Genomic DNA, 26,421 nt, shown 5'->3' with positions numbered 1-26,421 from the left:
TTTGCATTACTCAGGTGACGCTGAGGACACAGATAAACCTCCAAGCGGCCTCAACGACTCTCTAAAAGAATGCAAGTGACTGTCAACAAAGAATATAAATCCTTCCATTCCCCACTATCCAGTCAGAACTGAAGAAGCTTCTTGGATGAGAAGCGAAACGTCTTCAAAGAAAAACAAGAAACTCCAGTTGCCTCTTGAAAAAAAGCACCTTTGGAACAACCATGACCTGGATGGCTGAGAATCTCTATATACATCAAACATGTATATAGGGATGAAATGCTAGGGATGAAGATTGGACTGGAAAGTAACAAGAAAAATGTATATATAAATTTGTTTAATAAATAATAAAGAAATAAAAAAGAAAGTCCTGGAAAAAGCAGTGACAAATTACTCTTATAAGGCTGCCAAGGAAATAGTATGCGCATGTCCAAAAATCAAGCGTGAGCTAGGCTTTCTCTACAATTCTTCTTATAGTCTACATAACAGCCTTTTTCATCCCATTTCAGTCATTATTCATAACTGTGTAATCAAAAACTATGTCTTAAGAGGTTTGTCTCCAATGACAGTTTCCAATAAGCATTTTATGATAGTGGCTATTCTTTTATGAGAAGATATTCTGCTTTAGCTATACAATTATATATAGTTATATAGAACTGGCGATGGTTGCTTTCAAAATTCCATTTCTTCTGGCCTATGATACAGTATTCCCTATTCTATTCTACCACTTTCTTTTTTGCCTAGCTTAGTTTTTACTAGCTCTCTGGAGATTTTAAAATGCTTCTACCCTTTGTGCTTCTTAAAATAGAGATGGTAGGGATTTGAATCATGGATTTTCTAATTTTAAAAAATTCTTCAGCATTCTAAGTAGAAGGGGAAAAAAGTTAAAAGTCTGCTTTTGGTGTTGGTAAAACTAAGACTTACAAAATGACCCAAAATGTTATATCAGAATATTAACAGAGATCTTTGAAAAATGGAGTCAGAAATTAATAACTATACTATCAATAGTGTCAGCAACGATATCTGATTTATATGGACAGATTACATCCAAAAGTTGCTAATGAAGGAATATCAGATGTGGAGCAAATTTTGTTTGACAAGACAGAGAAAGTACTGTACTCAAAGTGCAACTACAAATAACAGAACAAGAGAATGATTTAGAAAAGTACGCTTTATTGGATATACAAAAAAAAACTGGTTGAAGTTTTAAAGACTAAAGGGGAAATACAGATGAAATGTTTTCTTATTGGATCTAGAGAAGTGGCTTGTTAAACCCTTGAAGAAATCTGAGTAATAGGATAAAGAAGAACTGAAGAGAAACCAAATCCTACAATACTTCAATGGACTAAAGATTAAGACTTAGAAGTAAAAGAAAGGAATATAAAGCTGGTTTATTCGGTCACAGTGGTAGTTGAAATAACTTTTTTTTTTTTTTGCAAAGTACTGGCAACTCTGTACAGACTTTCTCCTGAAAACAAATATTGAAAAGTTGATGTTTATTGGATTTGCTTATAAGGGGAAGAGATATGGACTGAAGATATATCTGTTTGTAAACTTATAGGGATGAAAGATTACTAAATTTGTTTATATTTGTTGTAATGAAAGTTGGAAATCATCTATATATTTCTGTTCTTTTTCTTCATAATATCCTTTCTGTTCTTTTTTTCTTTTTTACTTGCATTTTTTCCTTACTATTATTTTTTAAGTTTAATTTTTATTAGTTTTTACTACTGTAATCAAAATCCATGATAAAAGTATATACTAAAATTTAATTTATATCTATCATTTGGTTCAACATTCACTTAATTCAAGATCTTTTTAAAGCTCTTGTCACATTTAGAATTTATTACTACAATATTCTGGAGCACATTATGCCCAGTGGTGAAATTCATTTTTTTTTACTACCGGTTCTGTGGACATGGCTTGGTGGGTATGGCAGGGGAAGGATACTGCAAAATCTCCATTCCAACCCCACTCTGGGGCCAGCCAGAGGTGGTATTTGCCAGTTCTCCGAACTATTCAAAAGTTCCACTACCGGTTCTCCAGAACCTGTTGAATTTCACCCCTGATTTTGCCCCTTCTGAATATGCGTGATGATACTGCACCTACGTATATGAGGGATGAAGCCAGCAGAGGTATTTACTTACCTTCCTTACCAGTTTGTAAATGTGAGCATGCGCATGTAATGAGCATCTGCGCATGTGCACTGCCTACTGCACAGATCACAAATTATGTTGGGGCAGGTTGGCAGAGCCTCCCGCAGCCGCCACTACCAGATCACATGAACCGGAGAGAACCAGCTGAATACCACCTCTGGATGAAGCCTATATTGGAATCTTTAGAACCAATGAACACTATAGCCTAATACTGTAGTGATTTTACAAAGAACACTGTGGCCAGATAGTGATTTTATGAACAAATATAGGGGTTTTTTTGTCATTGTTTTATAGTATGTTAAATATTTTACTTGATATAAAGAGGGAAACCTTCCCAAATGACCCTACCCTTGTCTTCTTGCATCTAGGAATAACTGTAACCCATTAATTTTATCCATTACAACAAGTTTCAATTATACTCACTATATCTATTTTGTTCAAAATCCAATTTCTGGTCTTAGAAGTTGGTAGCACTAACACGGAAACACCAGTATGTCACATATTTTTCACATTTTAGCGTGAACCTTTTTCACAGCATTTTTGTCTCCCTTTCATCTCCCGATTGACACAATCACTCATCAACCTATTTCCAGCACTGATCTCTGGTAGTGTGAAATATCTGTACCTTCCTGAACCAAATGTTGTCTAGCAGCTGTCTGTATTCCCTTAAGAATTGGTTTAAAAATTACTCCACCAGTTTTTTTGCACCAGGAATTGTTTCCATCTTTAGTTTGAGTACGTAGATGTCTTTTCTATAAGTTTTGCTTATGCTAAAAACATTCTCCAGTGCTTGTGGGCCCCCGCATACACCCCATCATCCACGCATGCATGGCAGAGACCCAATGACTAGCTGGCTGGCGGGAGGCATGTGCGCATGCGCAGTCGAGCTGAACTAGAGTGACGGCTCGCATGCCCACAGAGAGGGAACTGCGTGCCATCTGGGGCACACGTGCAATAGGTTCACCATCACGGTTCTACACAGTATCCTAATAAACAAAAAGGCATTAAAAAGGCTTAGTGAGTATAAGCACATCATTTAAAATGCTGAATTGTTCATACCATTTGCTTTAATAGAAACTAACCAGAATTAGATTCTCCTTTCAATATCAATATTTCACAATGCATTAAATGATTGACCATGAACAATAATTATATAACAATATTGTAACTCAAAAGGAAACAAATTTATTGTTCCAATAACACAGATAAGCTTTTCCACATAAACTGTACAACATTAAAATAAATTTTGTGTTTAAGATCTTTATGGTATCACACAACTGAAACATTTCATTTCTGCTTCTTTGGCAACTAAAATAAATGAAGAAACTTACTGCATAATTCTTTTTGTTTAGTTCTCTAATAGCTGTTCCCCCACCCCTTGGGTGATCTCATCACAATTTCTATTCAACTGCCAAGTAAAATACAAGTACAAGCAATTATTATCTGCTTGAGATCCAAGCTAGATAAAGATGCTTATGTAAATGATGGTATTAATTAAATGCTGCCTTCAGCGTTCTGGCAAGAGGCTAATGCAGCCTTTTGTTTTGCAACATTTTGCCTCCAGAGCTATTCCTTGTGTGCCCAACCTAACCTCTCTCAGCAAGATCTTTCCCGATTGGCTACTGCTATCACACATGAATGGTTGTGCCATAGTATGATGGCATCAGCAAATAAAGGTTGGTGACCAGTGACCGAGCAGATGTTGTATTATAATTATGAAGGTGAAAAGGCAATAAAAAGAAATCAAAGCATGAGCAAAATCTACATACCTTAGAGTTATCAGGCTAATCTGTTCTATGTGTGTTCAGCAAGTTCCATATTTAGGCTACAACTTATCTTCATTTAAGAAAAAAATAAAATTACAATGTTGTGTTGGAAAAGAGATAATATATTATTTTGCTATTCTTTTATGTTGCAGAAAATAACTCTGAACACTCATCTGTTATAGAAAGAAAAAGAATATGGCCTTTATAGATCTGGGATAAAACTGATAGAATACTTATGAAATGGCAGGCCATTGTTATGAGGAATCACATCTTCCTTTGTTTCTCTTTTTTCTTACACTTCGCTGAATAAATAATATAAAACAGAGGAATGACCAAACAGGACAATAGCTAAATGAATGTGAAAACATAACATTTAAAAACAAATTACAAGAAGGGGACTATCTCATTTATCTGTAGCAATGCCTCAGGTAATCTATGACACTTTCCGTTCCATCCTATATCCATTATCACAAGTGAAACTACCGAATATAATGGATGAAAATAATGTTGTTCACAACACAAGATTCTGAAACTGGAAAGACTATATATGATCAGGAAGAAAGAAGCATGGATTTCATTTAAAGAAATCAGTTATGCATTCCCTCCACTACATACTCATTACTCAGAAAAAAACCCTTTCCATTTCATTTTTTAAAATAAATGTTTCCCAAACTTGTAATAGTGAAGTATGCTTGCTTTCTAAATTAGAACTGGAAATACTCTTCAATCTTCTGTCTAAAAATACATATTTTAGGCCATTTAAGAATAAGCACTATCTAAAACCCACGAGGAAGGTACCTGATATTAAATCAGATCACTGATCCATCTAACTCATATTGCCTTGACTGTAGCATTTAGATAAGGGTTTCTGAGTCTAGCTCAATATGCCACAGATTGACCTAGTGACTTTTTACATGCAAATAGGTGCCCGTATTCCTGCAAAATGTTTCTGCTTAAATCACTGTTTTAAGCATGCCACCTGCTTAGAAAATTGGCCTAAAGCAATGATTTATTCACAGATTGAGTGAATAACCTCTTCCGAGGACTGGCTATTCAGTCCCATTCAGGGGGCCAGTACACAGTCTGGCAGGTACTGTTATAATCAATTCAGTTTAATGCAGAGTAAATATCAAAATGTGAAGAGGATAAGCAGACAGATAGAAGCTGTGATATCTGACTGAGAAGTAAAAGACATTTTGAAACTACAGTCCTGACTCCTGCATGATATGTGAATTACTGCTTTTCATCTCTATTGGAAGTCAACTCTGTCGCCTAATGACAACACTGCCAATATCAAAACAATTTGCTATTTCAATGCTGATCTAATCACATGTGAAGAAAATAGGGCAATTTTATTTAGGAAATTCTCCATTATCCATCAGAACTTTGTGTTGGTGAATGTTAGTGTCTAGAGGTAAATTTTCAAGTCTGTTATTTTTGTACAGGTTTTAAATAAAATGATGTGGCCTGAAGGATATACTGATCCACATACATTGGACTATGCTGATCCTGTATGCAAGACTACAAACAACAGAACAACTCTCAAGTTCAACCAGGTATTCCAGTGGATGCTAATAAAAATTAGAATCTAAAATGCAAATCACATAACATGATGTCTGCTTTAGATTAGGTTTAGAAATACAACAAGGTACGCAAAATATGCTAAGCTCTAAAATGAACAAAAGAAAGAATAGCGGGTTTTTTTTAGCATTCACTGTAGAATATAGAAGGTAGAGGGAGGAATTATAACTCAATTTTAGATCATCCACTTACCATGAAGAAAGTTCAGCAGGTATGAAAAACCCCTCTGCCTAAGACTCTGGTGAACTAATTTCAGGTTAAAGAAAACATGAGACCAAAAGGACCTGTGCACTTATCCAAATTTGGGATCAGCAGTGAGTATGCTGGCTGGAGAGGAAATGGTGGTATTCAATAAAGTAGCAGTGTTGCTGGGCATCACATCATTCTTGGTACTGATTTTGTGTGGTTTCTCTATATATTGCTTTGTTTGATGGTATGGGTTATGGTTTATAGTTTGTAAGAGAGGCTGATTGTTCCCTTGAAGTTATTCCTGGACCTCACCATTCTGGACAATTTTTATCCAGTTTCCCAGCTTCTTTTTGTAATTGAGGAGATGATGGCTCTGATCCTCTAGAGCAGTGGTCTCCAACCTTGGCAACTTTAAGACCTGTGAACTTCCAACTCCCAGCTTTGCTGGCTGAGGAACTCTGGGAGTTGAAGTCTACAAGTCTTAAAATTGCCAAGGTTGGAGACCACTGCTCTAGAGGATCCTGGGTGAAGTACATTATCTGGACCCTTTTCACTCAGGATTCAGACCCTGATATAGAACAAAAAATGCCCTCTTTAGCCTCTCCGTGGCTTTCAATACCATTGATCATAGTATTCTTTTGGGCCCATAAGGAATTTTTGGTGGGTGGCACAGTTTTGTTCTGGTTCACTTCCTTCTCCAAAGATACTGACAAAATGTCCACCTGTCGGTTGCAAAAGGCAACACTGCTTGGATCCGCCCATATTCTATGCTGATACATTATGGCATCCTAGCTCTTGAAATGAACTCAAATGTGTATGTGGACAGCACTTCAAAAATTAACTTGAATGTACCAGATGGCCTTTTAGGCTGTTGCCTATATTTAAAGCACACAGGTGATCCCATTGCCCTTGCTCTTGGCAGTAGCAATCCCAACCTGGACACCACTATCCCTTGTGAGTGAGGCAATCATAGCAAGCTCAACATCGTCCTTCCTGCAGATGACTTCATAGAAAGCATTTGAACCAGCAAACCTTACTCCACCTAATACCCCTGCAAGCCTTGCAGAGACATTCTCAAATCCTCCCATTTCAGATTTGCTATAGACATTTCACCCTTCTTGAAAGTACAAGTGGAAGTGGCTGAGCATGCCTCATTTAGTGGGTTCATTTATTAATAATTAAGACTTTGATCCAGATACAATTCGGTCCAATTATCTTACATATATTCTCAAATTCTTTCCAAGAATTTTGCTGGGGCTCTTCCTACTGTTGCCACCCTTTTGTGCCTGCCTTTCCTTAGCTCCCTCTGATACCATTAATAAACAATTTGTATCTCAGTGTAAAAGTGTGACTGATACTCATTATTAAAGACTGTTTTGAGTAATTTCTCTTATAAGTGTCATGGGCAAAAAGATTGCCATCACTTTCCAAAGTCACTGGAGGTCAGGCAATGTAAAAAATTAATACATGAATGAATAATAAGGGAATAATAAATTTTGTAATATTGTGGGATATTGACAAATCCATTCAAATCAGAATGAAAAAAAGATCTGATGCTGTAGCATTTCTAAGGCGGTATCAACTATATAGTTGTTGACTGCTGGAAGTTTCATGTGAAAATGGAATATAAGTGCAATCAGTAAGTATTTTTTTTAATAAGAGGAATTGCTTAATGAAACAGAATATCAAGTATATTTATTTATCTAAAGACTTCCCCATCATTATCTTCATTTACTCTTTTGCTTCAGCTTGTTTTCTTTTGCTACTAAAAGTTAAATCCTTGAAGAACGAGTTTCCTACCGAGAATGTTGTTTTTATTAGCTGTTTAATGCTGGGCCCATATCTATTTTCGTAGCTGCACAGCATGACAGATTGTTATCAGCTAAGATCCATGGACTCTTGATGAATCATGGTTAGATTCTTTTATGCCTGTTGAACTGCTACCATGGAACATTAATGTAAACTGACCTACTGTGTCTGCCTTGATGTGGCAGCAGTGTTCCCTTGAGGTCATAGGAAAGGCCAAAAAAACTGCACTAACTCTTCACCTTTGAAAACTTAAGCTTTATGCCTGTTCTACTGAGAAGGATGCTCAAGGGACATAAGCACCATCTATATCCTTCTTAGTGAACAACTTGCATGACAATTCAATCTGTAGGAAAAAAACATCCATAAAAGAATCACAAAATGCTTTTCAAATTCAATCTTCTTCTTCCTTCCAATCTATTCTATCAGCATTAATTGCTTTTATAAAACTGTGTCCATTTAGTCTCTGATGCTAAATGAGGTGAATATTTGCTGAGAAATGTAGCCAACTTTGAAACACACAATTTTTGTCTCATTGGATTACTCTCATTAATAGCGCCTCCATATCTTTTTACTCTGGAAAATTTTATTCCCTGTACTGTCAGTGCTATTAAACATTTTCTGCCTATGACTGAATATTATCCCAGTAGATTGGGCAAATCAGACTTGCGTATGTTTGCTAAAGACATGCTCTTTGTTTTAACTATATTAATTACTTTGTCAATAAATAGTGGCAACACTGCTTTTCTCTGCATTCCATTGCTTTGTTTTATTTGAACCCGGCTCTGAAATCAAACAAGGCTTTTAGACGACAAAAGGTTTCAAGTAGTGGAGAACAGAAAAGAGTTCCTAAGAGTCCTATGAATTCTATTAAAGATCAAAATAAACACTTCCATCTCTAACTCGATGCTTTAGCAAACAAATATAAATCTGATTCATTGGTGAGGACAATCTTGCCTTATTTTATGCTTTAAATGTACATCTGATGCATATGTTTATATTTTCTATATTCTCAAAGTATTTGAAACATACTTCATAGATCCATCTAGAAACCAAAATATAGGAATCTATAAAACACCAAACAAGATACAGAAGTTTTATACTCAATCTAATCTTGCAATGTCATTTGATTCTTTCGTTCCCCCAGAATTAAACCTACAATAATGTGGGAGAAGAGCAAAGTTTTAAAATAATAAGTCGTTGTTTTCATGCAATATTACTGACTTGATTAATTAATAGTCAAGAGATAAATATATTGTTGAAATAAATGAACAAATATCTCAAAGGTGCTTTTTTCAAAAGGCAACTAGATTGGGGGTTTTTTCTTTGAGAAAGAAGAAAATGTTTTGCTTCTCATCCAAGAAGCTTCATCAGCTCTAATAGTAGGGAAATGAAAGGATAGTACTGACAGTTGAGACTGGATAGTGGGGGGGGAAGGATGGAAGTAGAGGTTCTGATAAGATAGTGTGGGATGTAAGGATGCACAGAAATAGAATCCTTCTTTCACACATACACACGCCATTCTATCAGAACCCATCTAGCTGGATTTTTATCAATAAGTCCTGGGATAGCCAGATATTATTGTTTGATGTGATGAAATTATCATTGCAGGATGTACGCTCTTCAAACTAAAGCTGCCTTTTGCAATTAACTGATGGTTATTATATTTTATGTTGATATTATTCCCCTCAGTTGGCAAAACATCTAAATATACCACAAACCTCCCACACAACTAACAAAATAATATTTAAACTTAAAGAAAAAAAAGGAAAAGATTAATTACAAAAGCTCCCCTAACAAACTAAGAAAAAATTATACATTATCAATATATAATTATATATTATCAATAGTCCATGGCTTATTTACAAATGATACACTATGTAATGATCAATAACAAATATTATAAAATATCACAAAATCTGATATTCTAATTAATAGAATATCCCAGACTATCCCAGACTCCCAGACTAGCTTATCTATCCTATTGCTGAGTGCATTATCATGATATACTACCAGCTACACATCTTGAAATATGTATGTTCTGGATATGCACAGAATATTCTATATTATAATTGTTTAAAAATACTAAGAGAAAATGAAATGTGGAAATGCTGATACAACATAAGCCTAAATATGTGCTGAGAAGACTAACTACAATTTGAGTTTCTTAGTCAAACCCAGAACTCACACTGGAAACATTAAACTTCGCCATGCTATATTCTTCTTACTCGTTGGCACAAGCTTTTGATCTATTGGTTTTTCTTTGATGTAATATTTCAACTAAGTATAAAACTATAAATTGTTTAATGAGGTTCAAAATGACTCAATTATTATCTCAAAGAAAGAAAGAAATACTTTTAAATTCAGTTGTGAGTAACTAAAAAGGTTAAAGGACAGCAACAAATTGGTGTTTTTGTTTGCTAATGCATCCTTACTGCATCTTTGCTTATCTCAGGAATAAGCAAAATGTGTCTGATTTTAGAAAAGTGCCCTGAAGTTCAAATCCTGCAAAACACAGCACATTGTTTTTTGTATCCCTTTTTCCAAAATCGTGCCTTAAAAAGACAGATGAAAGATTTTACAGATTTTATTTATATATACGTATGATATACAATGCTGATTTATACTTGTCTTGGACTGTGATTTTTACATCAGTTTCAAAATGATTTTAAGTGCTCCCGTTACCACTAACAGTAGTAAAGTATATGGAAAGTATCAAAAAGAGTTTGAGCTGGTTTTGGATTTGATCACCTCCTTTTAGTTTTCAAAGATGGAAGATATAGCCATGATGGGTATGGATTGTAGGACCTGATGTCTAAAAAACTGTATGGTGCCACAAGACCCAAGTTGTTATAAGGCTTACTATTGCAATCTCTTGGACACTTCTCTGCCTTATCATTGTGTTGTGTAAAAAATATTGAGCACTCTAACAATATTGAGATTCGTGATTATGGCATTTAATTTTAAAAAAGCTAGATTTGTGGAGGGCATAGGGAATATCTTTGAAGGCTTGAGAGGAAGAGCCACTATCAAGGCAACAGCCAGAGAAGTGGTGTGTAAGCCAAGAAACTAATCTGAAAAAACATCTCAAATAAGAACCCTAATTCACATGAAGATAAAGTGTGGGGCGTGGCGGGGGAAGGAGACACTTTCAGCCTCGCAAGATTCTGTTAGTATAGTCCAGACCAGTGACGTGCGGTGAGGTTTATGACTGGTGAGGCACTGACACAGTGGTGGATTTCAATTTTTTTTAGACTTGTGGACTTCAACTCCCAGAATTCCACAGCCAGGCATGCTCAGTTCCAATTTAAAGTGACAGCATTTGTTTTTTCTTTTTTCTTCTCCCTTCCCCTCCTTCCTCCCTCCCTCTCTCCCTCCCTCCCCCATCTCAAACACACACACACACACACACACACACACACACACACACACACACAGAAGTTGCATTGGACTATCTCTCCTACACCCTTCCCTCTCTCACTCAAACAAACTTTCTCTCAAACACACACACACACACACACACACACACACACACACAGTTGGATTGGAGGGAGTCAGGGAGACCACAGGAGGAGGCAGGAAGCCAGTCAAAGAGCCATACTGGAGCACAACACTTTCCCTCAGCCCCAGAAGGTTCCAGCCCAGCTTCACTGATCACAGGTTTGAAAAGACAACGTGGTTCTGCCTGCAATCAAACTACACTTGGGGAGGGAGAGCACTTCCCTCCAGCCTTTGCCCAAAGCCCCGCACCAGGAGGATGAAGTTTGAATTCCTCCCCCTCCCTCCAACCCACACGTACCTTTTCCAGCTGTTTCAGAGAGGATTTCAACTCTGCTCTTGCCTGTCATCAGGAAAAGAAAAAAAATGTAAAAGGAAAAAGGCGAGAGCTGAGGTCAGGATGAGCTAGTTGCTGCCTCACCATGGATGACTCTGCTTAACTGTTTAAAAAAGCCTCTAAAAAGCGCCCTCTACAGGAGGAGGCAGGAGAACGACGTGTCTCACCTACGTCAGGAATTTTTAGGCTTTTAACCCTTGCTTAACTCTGCTCGAGTGATCATAAAACGCCTAAAGTCAGACTAGATGAGGCACGTCGTTTTCCTGCCTTCTCCTGTAGAGAACACCTTTTAGAGGCTTTTTTTAAACAGTTAAGCACTAAGCAGAGTCATCCACGGTGACTCTGGCAGCAACTAGCTCAGCCCGACCTCAGCTCTTGCCTTTTTTCCTTTTACATTTTTTTTTTCATGATGACAGTGGTGAGGCTCTGCCTTCCCTGCCTTCTGTGACTGCACGTCACTGGTCCAGACCTATATGGCATTTGTTTTTTAGTCTGGTCTATCTTGTGGGGCAGACAAGATTGCTCCTGTTCTTTGCTGATCAGTTACGGTTAGAGAAGTGGCTAGTATGGTTATTTACAAATGATTTGGGAGCATTTATGTTAGAATACACCTATAAACTAAACATGGGCATAAGTATCACATGACTGTTTTAACAGGGCACTTTTATCCCTGTTTCCTTTCAGTTCTGTAGACAATGTTACACGTCTCAGAGGACTGTGTGGCAGACAAGAAGAGAAAAGACTTGGGAAAAGTGTACAAAAATAGACTGAAAGGAAAAGCATATCTAAAACAATTATGTAATCAAGAGTCTGAATAAAGAATCTATTAAGAAAACAAGAATAATTGTTAAGTAAGATCCTGTAATATTATATAAGCATGGCTAGCTTTATTTTCTTGGATTTTGAGGTAACTTGATTCCAAAAAATCTATGAGACTTATACTGTTTAAAAGAATACATAATTTAAAAAGAAACATGACTGACTGACTGGCAAAGTCACTAAAAATTTCCAGATAACATAAACATGCGGAAGGACATTTTTGCATGCTATAAACTTGCTATTAAGTTTGACAAGGAGATGCTCTTTGACTGTGCTACTTGGGAGCTCCATTTCAATTGTGGTTTCCTTTTCAAATTTACCAGGAGAAAAGTATACCTTATCCCATCAGCTAAAGGGACTTTGGATAAATACTTCCTTCCATGCATAAGCATTATGTTGGAACAATTAAAAGCTGGACGTAGCCTATAGGCTTCTAAAGTTTCTGCAGATGCATATGTCAATGCATTTAGGGAATCAACTAAGGCGCTAAGCAGCAGATACGATTTAATATCGAGAAGTGAGAAAATACATTTACAAAACACAGACTCATATTTGCAATAGATTTGACACATATAATGCAGCAGTTACCTTGAGAAATTATATGAAAGTACTCAAGAAGAAAGTCACCTAATGGCTGCAATGTTAGTATTTCTACAGAGATTTAATTATGCGTGTTCATCAGCAAGCCAGTTTGATCTAGTGGTTAAGGCACCAGACTAGAAGCTGGGAGACCACGAGTTCTAATTCTGCCTTAGCCATGAAAGCCAGCTGAGGACTTTGTGCCAGTCACTCTCTCTTAGCCCAATTCACCTCACAGTGTCGGGTTGTTGTTTTTTGTTGTTGTTGTGAGGAAAATAAGAGGAGGAAGGAACATTAAGTATGCCTTGTTTATGGCAGGAAAATAAATAAATAATCAAACGAACACTACCTATTTATATTTTAACAATGGACTGAAATTGTTACAAGAATTGTTAGAAGATGAGGATACATCTCATACAGAACATGAACAACCATATAAAGGAGAAAAGTCTGAAGGGGATAAAAAGACAACAGAAAGTGAAGATAATGAGTTCATGTTCTGGATTCCAAAGAGAAAGAAATTGTGTTCATGGATACTAACTAGACATTCTGGGACTGGACAGAACTTTACAGCAAAGTATATTAAATTCACCAAAGAAAGAAAAAAAATATATATCTGGAAAAGAACTAGACATAGTAAACCACTACATATACCCTGGCCAACAGATCTCAGTGGAAGGTGATACAATAAAAGAAATTGATCGGTGTGTTAAATGTGGTCAGCAGGCATTCGGCAGACTAAGCACAATTTTTAAGAACAACCTCCCCCTCTGCCTGAAAAGTTTTCAATCAGTGTGTGCTACCTACTCTCACATATCCTGGCAAAACATGAATACTAACTTCACAATCAATAAAAAAGCTATAAGTGGCACAAAGAGCCACAGAAAGATACATGCTTGACATTACAAGACAAGATAGAAAGACCTGCACATGGATTAGAGCACAAATGAAAATATAGTATATCATCAAAAGAGTAAAAGAATTGAAATGGAAATGGTCACATACCAAGAACTGATGGCAAGTGGACCAAGGCAGTCATAGAATGGATCCCGCTTGATAAAAAGCACCCACAACTAAAATAAGGTGGATCAACAATGGCATGAGCAAGTATTGTGAACCCAATTGGCAGAAGAAAGCTCAGGATTGTTTTGACTGGGGACAAGTGAAATAGGCCTTCATCTTGCAGTGGATAGACAATGGCTAAAATGGTGGTGATAGTGGTGGTGGTGGTGGTGGTGGTGGTGGTGATATTATTGAATTTGCAAGCAGAGTTAAGTTGTTGTCAACATTTTATTTTAAATTTTGCCTATGGTCAGCCTCACCCATCTACAATACATATGCCTGAATTACTCCACAAATTCATCTGGAATTGTGGTTAACTGTTTTGTATATCTTATACAAGGAGATCTAGATCTTCAATGGATACGACTGAAAATTACTTTTACTTATCATATTCTTCAGAAAGCAGAACAGGTGAACCCCATTATGAATGCCACTAATTATTCTCAGAATCAGCTGAGTCAATTGGTATACAACTTCTTGTTTGAAGGACATGAAAACATTACTAAATATTCAATGCTTAAAGTGCTTGGATATTCTGTGCCTTTCATACTGATCTTCAGACATACAACTATACAGTATGGTTGAAGCTAAGCAAAATGTCGAATAGTGGTATTGCAAAACTAGAACACAAAGATACAAGTTGGATATTGAACATGTTGATTGTACCAACAGATTGAGCAACATACAAATCTATTTTCTCTCCTTGGAATCTGTTCTTAAACTGTTTGGCAATGAAGGGATATAGACCAGTCAGATGTTTTAACCAAAAACCATGCAGTTCATTTTTAACTGATGCTGATTAATTCTTGACCTTCTTTGCCCTTTTCGTTACCATTTCTGCTATTATTACAAGTTCTTTCATTTCAGATTTTTTGTATCTAGCTATAACTGTAGCCGAGTTATACATTAGTTAGTTTGTTTCTTGTAGTGAGCTAGTGCTTATAATTCATATTACAGTATTGACATCTTTTAATACTTGTACTAGCCATGGTGGCGTAGTGGTTGAAATGCATTACTGCAGGCTACTTCTGCTGACTACTAGCAGCAGTTTGGCAATTCAATTCTCACCAGCTCAAGGTTGACTCAGTCTTTCATCTTTCTAAGGTCAGTAAAATGGGGACCCAGATTGTTGGGGGAAATACTATGCTGACTCTATAAACTGCTTAGAAAAGGCTGTGAAGCACCGTGAAGCTGTATATAAGTCTAAGTGCCATTGCTATTGCTATTAGTTGTTTCTTTGGAACAAGCTTCAGTGAAGGCAACCTTATTCTAGTGTTTTTGTGCTGTTCTAGATATCAATTATTCTGTTTCAATTCCTATTGTTTCTTTTTTTTAGTTAGAAGGCTTTGTTCTTTCTGTGGAGAAGGCAGAGGAGAGGGTGTCTGTTTGGGAATGAAAACAATTCAATAGCTATGTTGCTTCCTCTATTGCAGACTCCCCCTGGCTTGCCTCTACTGTCTGAATTATTCTGGCAAAGATTCCGATTTCTTTGCCCTGTGGGGTAGATCTTTGCAGTTTTTCCAATTCTACTTCTGTGAATTCTTTAATCTGTATTATACATTGACTGCAAGCTTCATTCTGTTATTTCTGATTCTGGATATTGCTCTTTCCAGAACTGATGCATTATTTTCCTCTTATCCTTTTTTTGTTGGACTTGTAATTTATAATAATTTGTAATTGGATTTGTAATAACAGATCACGATTTCATTGTTGTTTCTGTATATTTGAAATGAGTAAAACAACTTTTCTTCCAGTAGTTCTGCAGCTGGTGGCCCACTTTACACAGTCAACAGTCCTGTGTCCTTGTAGCCCATGTCACTAGATGTCCAGGAACACCAAAGCTCTTCTTGAACTGAGCAACAAACAAACTGGCATGGGTTTTCGTAAATTATATTTCACGGAGGCATTCTTCATTTAGCACCTCTGATAAACATGTTCAGTGTGGTTGAGACTGTGCATAACTCTCATCCTCCTAGGAGCTGGCAAGCCCCATTTTTGTTGTTGTTGTTATATTATTATATTTATAATTAATTATATTAATTATAAATATAATTATTATAGCTGCCTTATATTAATCTGGAGAGGAGCAGTTACACAAGGCTATACCAAGAGATAACATTTTGTAATTCTATGCAAGATGCATCATATTTGCTAACATATATGCACTAGATGTTTTGGCAAATAGAATTGCCACCAGAATTTCCCCATTTGAAAAAGCACCACAGATATTATAGACTTGTCCAAGTCCTGTTTAAACTCTCAAATGATATAAACTAAATAAAACAAATATCATTTTGGTTTTGAAGAGATTGTTGGCATGTTATCTCAGCTGAGGAAATTAAACCTGATTCAAAGAAGACAGAAACTGTTCTGCAAGCTCAACTCTTGAAAATCTGGATTTGCTGATTCTTTTCTAGCTACTGTAACTATTGTATGACAGTTATTCTTAATTATGCAGACCCACTCTGACTGCTGATTAAAAAGGGAACCACTTGGCACTGATCTGCAGCAGCTGACTCTGCACTTCAACCACTGAAAAATGAGTCCATTAAACAACCTTGCGTGGCTTATTATATTCTCAATATACTAACTTTTGTGGTGACTGGTGGCAGTCATTTGGAACTTGTTTCTATTTTGCTCTAGACTCAAGAAGATGTATCAAAGATGCCTTTTGTATATGCCAACTGTGCACTTTCTTCCTTAGAGGAGAGGATTTTATGGATCAAGCACTAAACTTTGGGCTATAGAAGATTTTAATAATTATCTGTAGAGACATTAATTTGTGCTGTTAATAGAACACAATTTCTTTGTACATAGGATTTAATCATACTAACTAAACTATCATTTTGCCACCTTGCAGCCAACATCTTAAATAAATATTGCAGCCGTACAATTTTTGTTGTTCAGTGCATTTCAGGAAAAATGAATATCTCTGATTGTTTATTGTGTCTTAAATTACCTGAATCAGGATCAAATATATTATTGGAACAGCAGATTCATCAAATGCTCAAGAAGCCCCTCCATCTGATTTCCAAAATTGGACTTGGTTTTAGAGCTAATCAGGATTTAGATCCTAATCCTGATGCGACTACTCAGTCTCTCTCACACTATGATGGCTAGAAGAAGTTCAATTGTAGTGTCCTAATTATGGAATTATCTCCTTGGGAAGATACTAATTGTTTCTACCCTGTTTGCTTAAAAAAAAATTAAAAATGTGTTACTTAAGATAAGCATCCACAAGGTAAACAACTTCTCTAGAACTGGACCACCTTGTAGGCTGTTTTTTAAAACGAACTTTAATTGTTGTTATTTGATTATTTTTACTGGAGATTGTTTCACTGCCTTTTTGTAAACCACCTTTCATGAGAAAAGTAGTAATGAAATGTGTATGCATGTAAGAGGAGAAACTCCAAAAATCTTTATTTTTTAACATTTTTTTAAGACTTGGAGAATGAAAACAAGCAAGTTATTTGAAAGGAGCGTGTTTTTCTGCAACTTCAAAAAAAGCCTTTGCTCTATCTTTCATTTTTCTTCCAATGTTTCATTTTTAAACTACGTGCCTTTTGCTTTTTTTAAATGCCGGAGGGCAAGAGAGTGAGGGCAGATTATATGACAAAAGTTCCCGATTCCATTTAAAAAAAAAATGTTTTTCTGATCTCGTTTTGCACTCCTGGAGTTAATCACGTAAGATTTAGTTTGCCTTTGTTTTGTGTAATGGCTGAAAATATAGGCTTCAAATAAATTAAGCTGCTATGAAGGTCTGTCCTCGTCAACTTTCTGCCTTATATTTGCAATCTTGAAATTTCTTACTTTATTTTGTTCCCTGGCAATAACTTATTGCCAGAGTTCAAACGAGTGTTTTTGTGTTTAGAGGTCACCTTCTATCTTCCTTTTGTCTTTGGATTCATGAATTTATCAAATTTCTAAGGCCACCAGACTCAATAACAACATAACAACAACAAAAAACTAGTATATAATATTAAAATCAGGTCAGAACAAAATAAGAAATAAAAAGGTACAATAAATGTTCAGAAATATCAATAAAATAACCTAGAGATAAATATTCCCACTAGAGGCCTACCACATACCAGGAATAGTTGGTTTTTAAGGCCTGTTTATGAAAGTAAGGGTATGGGCCATACAAATCTCTGGGAAATGCTCTTTAAGTGCTACGAAAAAAAAGACCTATTTCTTCAATCCCATAAAATGACACTATGTAATTGATGAGCACTATAATCAATTACATATTCCTGATGGGAACTATCACACAGCAGAGGCATAAACTGTACAAGACAATCCCTCATGGTGACAAATCCCATATAGATAGTCCTCATTTGATGAACCTACTTGGGACCAGAATTTCCATCGCTAAGTGAAGGGGTCATTAGATGAAACATCACAAGTGGGGAGTCTCCAGAAAATGGAATTTTTCTCCTGCCAACAAATAGCTGACTTTGCTGCCAAAAGCAGTTCTTTGGCATCATGGTCCCCAGGTTTTGAACAGGACTTGGAATAGCTCACGATGATCCTTGGATGTGTGTGTACTTGCCTGGGAAGAGAATCTGGTGGATCACAATTCTCTGTAAGCAAAGCCAGAGGGTCTGGCTTCCAACATTTCCAGTAGTTTCCCTCTGTTTTAACGTTTATTTTGTCTCCATTTTTATATTTTTAACTGTTAATTGTTTGGCTGAATGCTGATTTATCCCCTTCTCAGATTACAAAATGAATTTTCGTAACACTTTCTCTTTTGCTGCATGGAAGTCAGTGGCAGGAGGACTTTCCTTTGATAGTGAAAGTTGTTGGATTTGATTTTAAACAATTTTTTACTATAAGGATTGGTATTTTACTTGTTCTTAAAAGAATTTCTTCTCTGGCCTTTTGGCCATCCGGCATGGCACTCCACCATTGCTTTCCCCTCACTGTTCCCAGCTGACTTTTACCATTTACTTCCTCCTGCTACTGAGGCACACCTGACCTTATCAGTTGATGGCCCTTTGTAAGATCTTCACATAGTTTCATGGAGGCCTTACAAAGGATCAACTGTTGCCACAGCACAGCAAGAAGACTGCAAAGGTCACCTGGGTATGGTGGGAGATGTCAGAGATAGGCAGCAGAATGTATGGTGGCCAAAAAAGCAAAAATGTTGGGAGATAGGCAGGTGGGGACACTCAAAGTGCACCCTGTGGTCATAAATGTAAAGCAGGCTGCCAAGCACCCAATTTTAATTTTAACTGCTGCACTGGCCATAAGTCTGAGGATCAACTGTAACTACATTTGTTCAGCACCAACATACCTTTGAACGGTGGTTGAATAAATGGTTGATAAGCAAGGATTATCTATACTATGAAGATATTAACTAGCTGTACTGGTGTGTAAGAATAACTGACAGGAAGAGCCACAGCCTAGATAACCCTAGATCTCACACATGAGATATATCAGCCCACAGAAACAGAGCAGACATAGGAAGTATTTCAAACCATCCTTAGTTTTCTGGAGAATAAAAGTAAGTAGAAGAAAAATACTTGAAGACATGCAAGATGTTAGTGCTTTGAGGTAGTTCAGACAAGAAGCACAAATCATGAGTACTAACTCTACTTTTATTATAAGGTTACATAAATGGAGTCTTGCAAGTCTAAAAAGTCCGTGACTCTTCCTCTTATCTTCTAAAGTCATCCCCACATACCACTATACCCAGAAACCACCTGGAAAGCAGTGAAGCTCATAAAATAAAGATGTTCCATGAGTATATTGTCACACGTCCATTATTGCCCAGCAGCTTTGGACCAATTTTAAAGGGAAGCCCCATGTGCAGCATAGGCAACAGTCTGCACACAAAATTACCAACAAGTGACTATTTGAAAAACCTCTTGGCACACCAAGTGAATCTATCCAAAGGTTTTCCTGGCCCCCAGGTTTTGAAGTTAGTTCCTTCTTAAAAGACGGTGATATAATGCCCCAAACCACACTGGGCCAATACTTTCTGAAAATTCTGAATTTTCTTCTGCCTAGAATTGATAGCAACAGTTGTGATTCTGAGCTCTGCCAACCATATGTTGACTTGGCCCTACTCTGCTTTGGACCACACCTTTGGGGTACTACTTGCCAGATCCTTCCTTTAATGTGACTTGATTTGTGACTGAATAAATCCTCATACAATAGCTGTTTCAATAAGGAGCAACTTTTCTCCATGGGCTCTCACTTTAGCTTGTACTGAATAATACTAACTTTACAAAATGTCTCACAACGTATTGGACCGCAATGTAGTTGACTTGCTTGTGGGTTAGTGTCTTGAAGGAACCAGGTCCTTGTGCTTTGTGAACTATGCTTTAGCACGTGAAGGAGACCCAACCCACGGTGCGTTATTCAGCAAGCCATTGTTTACTTATTTATTTATTGCAGGCACATACAGGTAATCCTCGACTTACCACCACAACCAAGCCCAAAGTTTCTGTTGCTAAGCGAGACATTTGTTGTGAGTTTTGCCCCATTTTGAGACATTGCTTGCCACTGTTGTTAAGTGAATCGCTGCAGTTGTTGAGTTAGTAACACGCTTATTGGATGAATTTGGCTTCCCCGTTGACTTTGTTTGTCAGAAAGAGGATCCCAGCGACCTCAGGACACTGCAATTGCTATAAGTAGGAGTCAGTTGCCAAGAACCCCAATTTTGATCACACGGCCATGGGGATGCTACAAGGATTGTAAGTGTGAAAAATGGCCACATGCCACTTTTTTTCAATGCTGCTGTAACTTCAAAGGGTCATTAAATGGATTGTCATTAAGTTGATGACTATCTAAACAAATAATTCCCTCACCACAGTCAAACCATTTACTAAGGCTGCATTACTATTACTATTAGTCTTCTCATCATTCCTCTCACCCATCTCCTCCCACTTTATGACTGTATGACTGTAACTTCGTTGCTTGTATCCTTACCATTTATATTGATATTGATTGTTTCCTGATTGCTTATTTGTACCCTTTGACTATCATTAAGTGTTGTATCTTATGATTCTTGAGGAATGTATCTTGTCTTATGTACACTGGGAGTATATGCAACAAAGACAAATTCCTCGTGTGTCCAATTACACTTGGCAAATAAAGAATTCTATTTCTATTATTTCTATTTCTATTCTTCTGAATTGCCCGACTGCTCAACTCTGTTTCTCTAGGCTCCGTGACCCAGAGAAACCACAGACCCGAGAGAGCCTTGAAGCGGCCTGTCCCGCTTCCCACTCTGCCCTCCAGTGGGGCTGCCCCCCCCCCACTTCAAGACACCCCGCTACAACGTCCACCCAGACTGGCCAACGGCCGGGCTGCCCTCCTGACCCCATAGACCGGCTGGGCGACCGATTTCGGAAGGCTGCTCTAAGACTTTCGGACGGAGCTTCACAGCAGCTGAGCCCCACCGCCAGAAACGACACCACCCCCATCCCGATCCCCACCCCGCCGCCTTCCCAGCGCCGCCAGTCCCGCCGATACCCACCGAGCCTGCGGGCTTCCCTTCCTAAGCCGGGCCAACCGCTCGGTCTCCAAGTTCCAGGACGCCCGCGAGGGTTGCTAGGGGATGGGGGCTAAACCATTCCAAGTTTCAGGCTTGGAAGGCCGGCGCTTCTCTTCTCCGCAATAAAAGTCATAATCCCCACTCCTTTCCTACTCCGACTCTAATTCTCAGTGACTTTACTCTGCGACTTTAATTCTCTTTAACTACTTGCGCTCTTCTTTCCGACGACCGCTTCCTCACACACCCCCCGCGGCCAAGAAAGTGGTTGCTTCTTAATATAAAAGGGACGCGCGCTGGGCGATTGGCAGGCCGGAGTTTCCTTAATCGGGGATTGCTCTCTTTGCCCCTCGAATATGGCTGGCAAGAGAACTAGTGGAGTTGGTGAAATGAAATCCCTGGTAAAAACGTTTGCAAGGTGATGCAACGAACGTGGGAGCTTCAGTTCTAAGTGGATATGCAAAATACAGCGGCGATAAACAATGCTCACATTACCAAGTAATTGCACTTATTTCATACCCTTTCATGCTTATTTCAAGATTTTGCAACCTAGGGCTTCAGCAGGACGTGGAACACGAACTGGCAGGTGTAAAAAGGTGGATTCAGAAGATGAGAGACAACAAGAGATCACGTTGTTGGCATCTGGTGGATAATAGAAAAGGCAAGGCAGTTTCAAAAAAAGATCTGTTGTTGTTGCTTAACTGAATCTTCAAAAGCGTTTGAGTGCAGAGTACAATAAATTGTGGCTATCCTTTAAAAACATAAATGTACCTGATCTGCCAGTTGAAGAAGTTGTGTAACGAGTAGAAGGCAATGTTTATAATGGGACATAGAGTATCTAAATAGTTCAGAAGTAGAAAGTGTACCATGACTATATGTCATCTTTTTTATTTACTTATAAAAAAGCATTTGAAATGTGGATTTACAGGCGGCTGTTACATATAAGCTGGGTTGACAAAATCAGAAATGAGGAGGAGATAAGCTGCCTGGGAAAGTCAAGGGAAATCATCAAAACCATAAAAAAGTGAAAGTTAGAATATTTCGGGCATGTGATGTGACACCTGGAAAAATACGGCATACTTCACTTAATCTTCCAGAGAAAGATTGAAGGCAAACGAGGTCCAGGCAGAAGAAGAACATCATGGCTTCAAAATCTAAGGGACTAGTTTGGACAAAACTCAGCAGCACTTTTTTGTGCGGCTGTTGATCACCAATGTCCAATGACAGATATGGCACAACAACAACAAGAAGATATATAAAATATATCTTGGGAAATGCTGGGCAACAAGAAATATAAATTGGAATCAATTTTTTTTAGCAGAAGCATCAGTAATGTCAGATAGGATATTAATTTGATGATTGGAAATGAGAAAAACCTGTTGAAACTAAAGAGTGTTCAAACCCAGTTCTGTTCATTATGTATATATGTTCAATATGTATACACACTATATAAAATCTCAACAGGCAATACCAGCATAACTGAAACAGTTAGAGAATAGGTAGTAAGAAACCAAGGTTCAGAGTGGGGACTGTAATCATATGAATTAGCAAGATTTGCTATTTAGGGCAAAAACAATGAGAAATCTCAACATATTAAAGTGCAGAGACATTGAGGTGACATATGGCAACACATATAACATACAACAACTTAGTTTTCCAAGGCCATAAATACCATGAAAACTGGATTAACAGAAAAGTTTTTTTTAAAAAAAACCCTGATACTTTTAATTGTGTTCAGAATACATTGAAATGAAAGAACAAATAATTCAACATTGGATGAAGCAAACACACACTGCTTGTTGAAAATGTGACTAAAAAGCTAAAGCTGCACTTTTTTGGACGTATAATGCAAAGGTACAGGTCACTGCAGAAGATCATGATGCCTGGAAAAATCAAAGGCAATAAAAAAAAGACAAAGTGGCTAGTGACTCTTGAGTGTTGACAAAAAACATAAGCTTACAGAAGCAGTTATTGACAGACTGTCTTTGCAAAATGATGTCCATTGTGTCATGAAGGATTGGAAGTGACTAATGGAATAACAGCAACAAAAACAGCTGAAACTTCTTCTACACCATGTGGAGATATCTATATGGCTTTTGGCAAGCAAAAGTTAAAAAAAATGGGATTAGATAACACAGATACTAATTTAGGTGGTAAACTAAAAACATTTTCTGCAAAACAAAAGAAGCAATTCCCCCAAAATTATTTAAATTAAACATAGCCCACTTTTGTCCACAATGAAGTGCAAGCTGCTAATGAGCACAGAGTCCTTTGTTATCAAAGTTTACAAGTACTCCAGTATTTACTGTATTAGAATCACACAGTTAAATAAACACTGGAATACAGTTGATCTGGAATATCAGGAGGTTTTTTTCTGTCAAGTAAAACTTGGTTAATTTCTCCGATGCCTGCAGGGAATAGGTGCTTTCAAGCACTCAGATCAGAGGTGATATTCAGCCAGTTCTGGCCAGTTTTGGTGAACTGGTACCAGAAATTTTGAGTAATTCAGAGAACTGGCAAACCACATCTGGCTGGCTCAACCCCCATCTATTCCCTGCCTCCCGAGTCCCAGCTGATCGGTTGGGTCTTCTTCTGTTGCCCTGCACAGAAGAACAGAGCTGGAAAGCAGGTTAGTAGGGTTGGGAGGGAATGGGGATTTTACAGTATCCTTGCCCTGGAGTGGGATGGAAATGGGGATTTTACAGTATCCTTCCCCTGCCATGCCCACCAAGCCACACCCACTGAACTGGTAGTAAAAAAATTTGAATCCAGCCACAGACTCAGATCTCACTTTTCTTTGTAAGAATTTATCTCAATAGCATTTCTTCCGTTCTTTGATGACTTTTTGGTAAAATCAGATTTGATTTCTGCACATACACAATAATTATGTATAACCCAAGCGATGAACATCTCATGGAACTGAGAGACCTAAAATATTGGAAGTGGCTTCTCTGCTGTCTTTTTACTGAAATAGACATAACAATGGAATGGCTCTGTTTTCCATTCTCAGTGTAAATTTCTTCAACTAATTTCACAAAAAAAGTCACATGAAAAGGATTCTTTGTTGCTACAGATTTTAAGATTACTACATAGTGTAGACGCAGCAGGAGCTCCAAGAAATTATGCACAAAAGACCTATGTTTTTAACAAATGAAACTGATTTGCCAATTTCTTTGTAGATAATTAAAGAAGTGCAATAATAACAAATACCTTCATCTTCTACCAAACTCCCCAAAAGGAACAAAGCATGATGACACTTAAGAAAATAATGAGGCCTCAATTCTACGTACATTTGCATGGGATTAAATCTCATTTCAATCAATGAGCCTTACTTTATTAAGTCAAAAGCCAAATTGACTTAAAATTAGTTTTATGTTCAGGTAACTATGTACAAATGGAAAAGTATCTCTGCATAGTTGGAAGGTTATTTCCACTGTTACTGCAGCATGAACTTTCACAAGAAAGAACCAATTACATAGCATGAACACTATCAGATAGCATTAGATGTGTTTCAGACTAAAAAGAAAACCAAGGTCAGACAATAAAATAATAATGATCTGAATTAGCGTCTACAAAACGTTACCCAGTGAAATAATGAAATTTTGAATAAGTAGCATTGAGGACAGAGTTGTAATTTAAAATTGCAATTTTATACCCAGTTGTCTGAATATAAATGCTGATAGGAAAAACAAATATAAGCAAATATATTTATGGACATATTTGTGCTTTCTTTATGATTTAGGGGGTGGTATACCAGACTCAGAGCATGACTTTATTTCATATTTAGTCTCTAATAATACAAATTTAAAATGGTTTAAAATTTCTAAGGTTTCCAACCTACACATAACAGTTGGCTATTAGATCTGATGGAATGGAAGGCAGGACCAAGTGCAAACTAAACCATGTGTGAATGGAGCCCCATTTATTTCAAACGATTGGAAGTCGCAAGTGCAAAGAGAGGAGTGGTAAAATACTGCAAGTTAGAAGATACACCACGATGTTCAAGAGATATCCAGCAGGGTCAATAGACAGTGTCAAAAAAAGTATTTTTGGGCGGTGGGGAAGAGGCTTCCTTCAGAGAACGAGGGTCTTATCCAATAATAAAAAGGTGAACACAAATATGAATTACCCTAAAATAAAATGCAAGAGACAATGAATGAAGCAAATAAACTCCATATTTTCTTTGGGTGTAGAATTAATTGAAACCAACTAATGGAAAATCTTATATCACGGTATTTGGAGTGATAGGTTTGTTGGATAATTGGGAAATAAAGGGAAAATGAGGTTTCAGAGAAACTGAAGATTTGGCATTTGTCTTCACTGTAGATGACAAATGACTTTCCAGACCCACATGGATATTTTCAGGGACTAATTTTGAGAAATAAAAACAAGCAGTGACTTCTTCCTTTTATTAATTTTTAAAATGGTATGTACTTCCAGGCCTTCCCATCCACTAAGCAACCCCCTGTTTCCTTTTAGTTTTCTTGAGTTCTCAGCAGATGTGGGAAGAATAAAAAAGAAGCAAAATAGACTGTGATTAATGGCAGGAGACCTCCAGGATTGCTAAGTAAAAATAGGTAGTCCTCAAGTTATGACCACAATTGAGCCCAAAATTTATGCTGCTAAGTGAGACAATTGTCAAGTGAGCTTGCCCCATTTTTACGACTTTTCTTGCCATAGTTGTTAAGTGATTCATTGCATTTGTTAAGTTAGTAACACGGTTGTTAAGTGAATCTGGATTCCCTATTGCTTAGTTTGCTTGTCAGAAGGTTGCAAAAGAGGACACTGCAGCCATCATAAATATAAAGCAGTTGCCAAGCATCTGAATTTTGATCATGTGACCATAGGGACGCTGCAATAGTCGTAAGTGTGAAAAACAATCGTAAGTCACTTTTTTCAGGGTCGTCGTAACTTTGAACAGTTACTAAATGAACTGTTGTAAGTGGAAGATAACCTGCAGGGGTGGGCTGCTAGGGGTTCACCCAGGTTCAGGAGAATCCGTAGCTAAGGTTATGGCCGGTTCAGAGAACCTCCAAATCCCACCCCCTGGCCCCGCCCACCCCACCCCTCCCAGAAGTCTCCATGTGGCCCGTTTTGGATGCAAGGTATGTGCAGGGCCCGTGCAGAGGCTCA

The 26,421-nt window shown here is 37.5% G+C and overlaps 1 protein-coding gene across 1 annotated transcript in view; it reads right to left on the bottom strand.

The window, feature by feature from the left end:
* Positions 1-21,341, bottom strand: part of DNAH1 (dynein axonemal heavy chain 1) — a 179,468-nt gene extending 158,127 nt beyond the window's left edge. Inside the window, exon 1 of the mRNA XM_087709198.1 lies at positions 21,274-21,341. The gene's annotated coding sequence lies outside the window, so the exon portion shown is untranslated. The remainder of the gene's footprint in view (positions 1-21,273) is intronic.
* Positions 21,342-26,421: the final 5,080 nt, after the last annotated feature.

This window comes from Thamnophis sirtalis, unplaced genomic scaffold, assembly GCF_051295495.1.
Source record: "Thamnophis sirtalis isolate CommonGarterSnake01/CBP01778 unplaced genomic scaffold, rThaSir2_p1.2 scaffold_3, whole genome shotgun sequence".
Lineage (NCBI taxonomy): Eukaryota > Metazoa > Chordata > Lepidosauria > Squamata > Natricidae > Thamnophis > Thamnophis sirtalis.
Note: the sequence above shows the minus strand (reverse complement) of the source record. Positions and strands in the feature narration are given on the sequence as shown.